Genomic DNA, 9039 nt, shown 5'->3' with positions numbered 1-9039 from the left:
CTGCCCAGGCCCCCCCAGAGCCAGCACGTGCAGTAGGATCAAAAACCCATTGCCATTGTTCTTGAGTTCTCAGTAGTCCTCATTGATGGATGATAATAAATAAATATTTATTAATAAATAAAATAAAGATGTCATTATTTTTTCACTGTATAGTACTCCATTGTGTAAATGTATCACATTTTCCTTATCCATTCTTCAGTCTAGAGCCATTTAGATTGTTTACGGTTCTGGCTATGACAAACAATGCTACTATAAACATGTCCTTGTGGTATGATTAAGTATCCTTTGGGTATATACCCAAAAGTGGTATTGCTGGGTCTTGCGGAAGGTTGTTTCCTAATTTTCTGAGAAATCGCCATACTGATATCCAAAGAGGCTGTACCAGTTTGCATTCCCACCAGCAATGAAGGAGTGTTTACTCCACATCCTCTCCAGCATAAATTGCAATAAGTGATTTTGACTTGGCCATTCTTACAGGTATAAGATGGAATCTCAGAGTTTTTTTTGATTTGCATTTCTCTGATGACAAAGGATGCTGAAGATTTCCTTAAGTATCTTTCAACCATTTTAGATTCATTTGTTGAGAGTTCTCTGTTTAGGTCTATACAACACATACTTTTTTTGAATTATTTGTTCTTTCGATGACCAATTTCTTGAGTTCTTTGTACATTTTGGAGATTAGCCCTCTGTCTGATGTGGGGTTGGTGAAGATCTTTTCCCATTCTGTAGGCTGCCATTTTGTCTTGTTGACAGTGTCCTTTGCTTTACGGAACCTTCTTGGTTTCAGGAGGTCTCTTTTGTTAATATTTTCCCTCAGTGTCTGTGCTACTGGGGTTATATTTAGGAAGTGATTTCCTGTGCCAATGTGTTCAACTGTATTTCCCACTTTCTCTTCTATGAGCTTCAGTGTGGTTGGTTTTTTGTTGAGGTCTTTGATCCATTTGGACTTGAGTTTTGTGCCTGGCAATAGATATGGATCTATTTTCGTTCTTTTACACATTGATATCCAGTTATGCTAGCACCATTTGTTGAATATGCTTTTTCCATTTTATATTTTTGCTTGTTTATAGGTGTATGGATTGATATCCTGGCTTTTGATTTAGTTCCATTGGTCCTCCTGTCTGTTTTTATGCCAATATCAGGCTTTTTTCGGTACTGTAGCTCTGTAGTAGAGTTTGAAGTCAGAAATTGTGATGCCTCCAGAATTTCCTTTATTGTACAGTATTGTGTTTCCCTGTCATGATCTTGACACTCGATCCTTGCCCCCAAATTGCACAATCCTTCCTCTCTCTCTTCAACAGGACTCATGGAGCTTGGCCCAAGGCTTGACTGTGGATCTCTACATCAGTTACTGGTTGAAAGTTCTATGATGACAATTAAGATAGTCACCAATCTGATTACAGGAGAAGACCAGCTCAGGCACTTTCTCCACTATTGTTGGGAGTCTTAGCTGGGGTCATCCGTGTGGATTCCTGGGTGTTTCCTTGACACTAGGTTTCTCCCTAACTCCCAAATGACTTCCCCATCAAGAAATCTCTTTCATTATTCTCACCGTCCATCCTGCCCCCAATTTACCCATTTTTAAAACAAAACAAAAACACTCTTGGTCATTCCACTGCATTTCATGCATGGGGCTGTGACAAATGCCAGTTCAGAAGTTCTGACATCTTCATGTGAATCTGACAAAAACAGCTTATGGTTTTAAAAAGCATATTTGAAATTCCAAATCCATAAATAATAGCAATGTCAATTACAACATCTATCATAGTAGGTAGAAAGCAGGTATGTTTTCTATTTTATAGGTGAGACAATGGAGGCTTGGGGATCTAGTTAACATATCCAACTTCCAGCATTCAGTAGACAGTGCCACCAGGCTCTCACAGTTTCTGTGTAAGTCAAGAGGAGCACCTATCCATGTGTTACCAGCACCTTGTGTGAAGATACCACGTGTGCACTGTAGTCTGTCAGCAGACAATGACAGAGCTGGATACAGATACAAGCCATATTCTCTTGGGGGAGGATATGGAAACTCTCCGAGTCTTGGTTTCATGAAATGGGGCTAATATCCTCCATATGACTAAGTTACGGTGTGGTTAAATGAGAAGTCCTTTTTGTATTTCCATTTTGCATTTGTTTTTGTCAAGGGAATTTTAAAACAATGCTAGAAATTCTTTCCCTGAATTTAAAATGTGATATATATATATATTATAAGCATTCTTAACCTCTACACATAATGTTTTTTTCCTTAATGTTTTACAAAGTCAGCATATATTTTGAAGTGATTTTATTGTAATCGCAAAGCTCTCACTAGGGTGCTTAATATAAAATAAGTCCCTGCTTGTCTCTCACAACAATAGTAGATAATGTCTTAATAATGCCAGGTTTATAACGTTATTGTTGAAATTCTCTTCTCCCTGCAAAGTATGACCTGATGAGATTAACACTAGTATAAACTTTTTAAAGTAAAGACATGCTAATTTTTTTAGATTCTTATTAAAGAGGCAAAAAGCAAGATTTACAACAAATTAGGCATAAATATTTTGATCTTACAATCACACTACACTTAGGAATATGTTTATATTCAAAAGTTACTTTGAGCATGAACATGTGTGTGTGTGATGTCTGTATATGTGCATGTGAATATGCACAGCTGTGTCCATGTATCAACCTCTGGTGTCATTTTTCTAGTACTGTCCATCTTCATTTTAAGACAGGGTTTCCTACTGATCTGGAGTTCACCAAATAGGCTAAGACAGTTGTCCAGTGAGCCTCAGAGATCTGTCATCTCTGCCTCCTCAGGGCTATGACTGCAAGTGACTTTCACCACGCCTGACATTGGTTTAGGTGGATTTTGAAGGCAAGACCTCAGGTCTTTATGTTTGCACTTCCAATACCTGACTGAGTTAGTTGTATCTTCAGCACAATTTCTTTGTTTCAAGGCATCATAGAATGAGTGTTTTTCTTAAACAAGAAAAAAAAATGAATATAGGTTCAGTAAGACATTTAATCTTCATGTTGTCTTTTTATCCTATAATGATCTTAAGAAGATGATAAAATTGTTTAAGCAGCTATTTTATGGGTTAGGACTTGAGTCTTGATGGCCAGGGTGGTGGTGCATATCAGTAAACCCAGCACTTGGGAGGCAGAGTCATGGAGATTTCTGTGAGTTCGAGACCAGCCTGTTCTACAGAGTGAGTTCCAGGACAACTGAAACCATGTCTTGAAAAACCAACAAACAAAGAAAAAGAAGTTGAGGCTTGAGTGTTTAGGGTTCTATGAAATTAAAGGACAGTGGGAGTCTTATAAACTACAGAAATTTCTCGTTGAGTAGAGCTCAGGGATGGATCAAGTCATATACAGCGGAAATGGCAGTGAGAGCCTTCCTAGACATTCATTTTCAGTTGTTACCATGGAGGAGCTTGAGAGTCTTGTCATGGTGATGACAAGAACTTTTAGGACAGTGGTGGAGAGAGACGCCAGACAAAAGTCAGCCATGGTGATTCTGAGTTCTCTTATTTCTGTGACCAAGAAACACTTAGGAGAGCAATGGTCTGCGCTGGCTAGTTTTATGTCAACTTGACACAAGCTAGAGTCATCAGAGAGGAGGGAGCTGCAACTGTGGAGCCTTTATAATACCCCACTGTAAGACATTTTCTTAATTAGTGGTCAGTAGGTGAGTGCCTAGCCCATTGTGGATGATGCTATCCCTGGGCTCGTGGTTCTTTCTAAGAAAACAGGTTGAACAAACCACGAGGAGCAAGTCAGTGAGCAGCACTCCTCCAAGGCCTCTTCTCCTGCCTCCAGGTTTCTGCTCTGTTTGAGTTCCTGCCTTGATTTCCCTCACCTGGAAGTATGGACTGAAATAAACCCTTTCCTTCTCAAGTTGCCCTGGATGTGGTAGCTCATCACAGCAATAGAAACCCTAACTGAAGCAGGTCCATTGCTGAGTATAGTTTAAGGAGGGTTACATTCTGTCATGGTGTGGAACAGAAGGCTTGGTGGCAGGATTGCGAGGCAACTGGCTGCAGTGTATCTGCAGCAGCAGGCAAGCAGGAAGAAATGAATGTTGATGTTCACTTTGCTCTCTCTCGCTCTCTCTCTCTCTCTCTCTCTCTCTCTCTCTCTCTCTCTCTCTCTCATTTTAAGCCCAGGATTCCAGCTCATGGATCAGTGTTGTGCACATTAGGAATGGCTTCTCAGCCCAGTCTAAAAACTCACTCAAACATGCCTGGAGGTTGTCATTTAGGTGATCATCCATCCTATCACTTTCCTATCACTTTGGCAGTGTTAACCATCACACTGCATAAGAGTGGAAGGAGTCACGGGAGTTCTTAGAACGGCAAGTCAGAGAAGGGCTTAGGAAAGATATTTGGGGTCAAATTGTTAGATACTGTGATTTATTGGAAGCGAGCAAGCAACATCAAAAGTGGCAGAAATAGCTTTGGTTTTTTTTAGCTTGGAGTTTGAAATTCCTGAACATTGCAGGTGGCCAGGTAATTCAACAGGAGTCTAGTTCAGAAGCAAAGGTGTAGACATCAACTGGAGAGCCACCACCAGGGTGTGGGAGGGGGAGAGATTTTAAGGGATACCTGCTTACACACCAGTAATCCCCTTCTGTTTCCTTATGTCCATTTACTCTTTTGATAATTTCAATACTTCATGATCTTTGTGCTTGTTTCTTTCTGGATCCTCTCTCGTCATGGGTCTGGCTCCTCCTGAGCCCTGGGTCCTGGAGACTGACCCACTCACTCAATTAAACATTAATGTCCTTGCTTCTGTCTGAGGACCTTGCTTCTGTCAGAGCACTTGCCATACTTTGTTTCATTTCTTTCTTGATGTTGTGTGGTTTACTGAGATGCAAACTCAGTAAGGCAGCATCTACACCTGCCTTGTTCACCGCTTGAATCACAGACAGGCAGAAGAATTTAGCATATGGAAGACACTTCATAATTTTGAAAGAAAGAATGGAAAGACAGCAAACTCTGATTTCTTCATGGATCCTAATGCCATCTGTACCAGTTTTTGCTTTATCCCAACTCCATGTTTGTTTAGTTCTAGCTAATTCTAAATTCTTATGATTTTCTGAACATCCTAGCCTTTTCTCCCACCGGGCTTTCCGTAGTTTCACTCCTTGAGAGGCCCTTTCTTTACTCCATTTTTTCTCTTTTATAAACTCAAAAACTGGCTTTACTGTCACCTTGTCAAGAGCACATGCTTCTGATATCCCTTCTCTCCTGATTGTTTTCCCAGCACTTACTGCCACATGTAGCGTAACACTGTTATAAGTCTTTGTCCATTGCACACTATGAATGCTTTGGATCTGGGGAGTTGAACTGTCTGATTGTATCTCTTTCAAATGCATAAAATGAAACTAGAATCTTTAAGGAGATAGTTTCAGAGTATCAGGTTTTGAAGAGGTGTTTAGGTTCTGAGGGTGAAGCATTCATATGTGGGATGAACACTCTAACAAGAAGCCCCACAGGAATTATTCATGCTTTCTACCATTCAAAGCTACAGTGAAAGGTTACATTTATGAACTAGAAGACTGGTTGGTTCTGGCCAGCTGTTAACTCTGTGGACACTGTGATTTTAGACTTCTGTTTCTCCAGAATACTGAAAATAGTTTTCTGTTGTTTGTGAGCCACTTAGTTTATCAACCCAAATGAGTAAAACAGGGGACTGCTATCATTTGAGTTAACATCCTTATCTCTAATCCAGTTCTTGGTGCTCTGTGGCTATTTGATATTTGTGGAGCGAATGAAGGGCTAGATGAACAGGTGAAGGAATAACGGAAGTAAGCCAGTGCACTTAGAAACACACCAAATTAGAAGGATAATTTTGAGTAAGTTACTTAGGTTGAATAAGAAAATATATCTTCATTTATTTTGGGAAGAAATGATAGCACCCACCCCTAATTACTGTATATTTCAATGAGCAGAGAAATGGAAGCAATGGGATTGAATTAAATACTTTTAAGAAATTGGCTCACACAATTATGGTTACACACTGAGTTCAATTGGTAGAGTAACACTGAGGCTAGAGACTGTGAAAAGTCAAGTTCAAGTTCAGACTCAGTCTGATGAGGAGTCAGAATGAAGCATGAACGCTGTGTGCAGGGGAACTCTCTCCTGAGGGGGGGGGCTTTGTTATACTGAGGCCCTTGGCACATACATGGAGCCCTCTCACGCTTTGGGAGACAATTTATTCAGGGTCCACCAATTTTAATTATAAACCTAAACAAAAGGTTTGATCACATATAGGGTCTTATTGTCAAGCCAAGCTGACCCATAAAACTAGCTACCACATGTGTAGGACATCATATAATTTCTTAGACACTAGATAGGAAATACTAACCAGTTTTTCTGATCTGGTCCTGTATTCTATTCAGAAGAGCTACAAAGATACATTTTTGGGCCACTGTATTGTGGTTTCTTTGCTGGATAGAAAATGAGATTTTTGTTCCTCCCTCTTATTCTGCTCAGAGTCTCTCTGCAGGCCAAAGTAAATTACATTTTCCACAAACAGCATGGGTAAGAAAGGTTGTTCAGTGCCCACTAGTGAGGGAACATACCAGAATGAAATGTAAATCAGGAGCAACACCAGTGTTCAATCATGGGTTGCTAAAGCTTATGCCTTGGTGGTTCATAGTTTCCAAAAGTAGAATAGGAATGAGCTATCACACCTCTATGTGCTCTCTTTCTTAGGAGAGATCACAGAAGCTGTGCTTTGGTCTGTACTGGCAGAATGCCTTCCTAGAAGGCAGTATCTTGAGAACTCCAGCAAACATGCATGTAATATCTGTCATTATATTTCTGCAGGGTTAATCAACTCCCACAGTAAAAGAGGAGTTACTAGGAGTTAGGAAGGTAGCACAGTCAGTAAAATGAATGATTGTCAAAAAAACATTTGAGGACCCAAATTTTACTCACAGAGAACAAGTCAACATCTCAGCATGGTGTAAACGCTTGCAATCTTAGCACCAGGAAGGTGGAGACAGAGGGTCTCCGGGGCTCACTGGCAAGTCAACAGAGTTTAATGGTGAGAGCTACATCTCATTCCTCAGTGGGAGGCTCTGCATTAATAAGTGATATAGAGAGCTTTGGAGGGACATCTGCGGTTGACATTTGAAACCTACACACAGGTACACACACCCATGTGCACCTGATCTCTCACTCTCTCTTACATTCATGCTCACCAATCACATATCATGACAACTCTGTACTCTCCAGTATGTTTTCCTCCATAACTGAATCTATTAGCCAAGTACTATCAACTCCCAAAGTGAAGATGCTTTTTTTTGTGACAATGACTTAAAAGATCCATTCTTCTAAATTTTTGATGCCGCATAACTTTATGAAGAGTAATATTGAGTGGCACATGCGTCTCATGGTGTGGGAATGATGTGGGAGTGTCATATCAATCTTTTGATTTCATTGGTTAAGCAATAAAGAAACTGCTTGGCTGGCCCTCATAGGTTAAAACATAGGTGGGAGGAGTAAACAGAACAGAATGCTGGGAGGAAGAGGAAGTGAGCTAAGACTGACAGCTCTGCTCTCTGGAGCAGAGACGCCATGCTGCCCGCTCCCGGGCAGACACACACGATGAAGCTCCGACCCAGGATGGATGTAGGCTAGAATCTCCTTGGTAAGCCACCTCGTGGGCTACACTAGAAATGGGCTAGTCCAGGTTCGAGAATTAGCCTAGAAGAGGCTAGATAGAAATGGGCCAAGCAGTGTTTAAATGAATACAGTTTTTGTGTTGTTATTTCGAGGTATAAGCTAGCCAGGTGGCCGGGGTGCTGGGGACGCATCCCCGCAGCTCCCTATTACTATAGATGGCACCCAGACATGTGGACAACTGAATCCACTGAAAGCCTGAGAGAGCTTGGGAAAGAGTAAAGCATGTTTTCTTGGTAGCTGCCATTTCTCGGTTCTACTCTGCTTGCTAGAGGCAAGCAAGCGCTCTCATCTAAGAGAGGCTTCCTGACTCAGCTTCAGCTGCAAAACCCTGCAGCTCATTAAGAGGTCCTGCCACGAAACACTTAAACAGTGTTGACGAAAAGCTGAACGCATGCTTTTTGGTTTTCAGCCGTAGCAGGAAAAAAGCTGTGCTTTTTAAAAATGCCAGCTTTCTGGGCTGTCCTGCCAGGGCAAACTCTGACTCTTTTATGCAGGCAGTTCGTGCGGTTTGGAAGCACAGGCTGCTGAAGCTCGCTTGCTGGCAGGGACCTTGAAATGCCATAGAGTTGTGGCTGTACTTGTGGCTATATCCAGTACCTCAGCCATGAGGCTGGAAAGCTAAGGAATGGGCTGGATCCAGCCGGCAAAGCCACGGCTTTAGTCCTACTGGTATTGCTTGGTAAATTGAAGACTCATGTGTTCAGAAAAAGAGAGATATATAGCAAAGAGAGATTCAAAGACAAAGAAAATTTCTAAATGGTTTACTGTGTGTTAAAAATATATGCAGGCTAAAAGTTGAAGTTCTTAAAGTAAAATACAATAAAATAGGAAGAGAGTTGTTGTGTGTGGTAGTACACACCTTTAATCCCAACACTTGGGAGGCAGAGGGAGATTGACCTCTGTGACTTCAAGGTGTGGTAGCACGTGTCTTTAATCCCAGTGCATAGAAGGCAGGGCAAACAGATCTCTGTGAGTTCAAGGTGTAGTAGCATACACCTTTAATCCCAATGCTTGGGAGGCAGAGACAGGAGGATCTCTGAGAGTTCAAGGACAGCCTGGTCTACAGAGTTATTCCAGGTCAAAGATACAGAGAACCTGTCTCAAAAAGCAAAAAATAAACAAAATAGAGGATAAAATAAAGCACACAAAGATGGAAAATACACAGAGAATTTTGATACTGTATGCTATTATGCTCTGTTTGAATTGTTTGAATGCTGAGAAAAGAGCAAGAGCTGCTAAAAGATATTTGTTTATAAATGTTGCTGAACTAATCCAACATAGATACTTTGAAAATGCCTTGACTTTGAAATTTGGATCTAAGGACATGATGCTTTGGAAAGGAGTTTCTTATTTTGTTTTC

This window comes from Microtus ochrogaster, chromosome 21, assembly GCF_000317375.1.
Source record: "Microtus ochrogaster isolate Prairie Vole_2 chromosome 21, MicOch1.0, whole genome shotgun sequence".
Lineage (NCBI taxonomy): Eukaryota > Metazoa > Chordata > Mammalia > Rodentia > Cricetidae > Microtus > Microtus ochrogaster.
Note: the sequence above shows the minus strand (reverse complement) of the source record.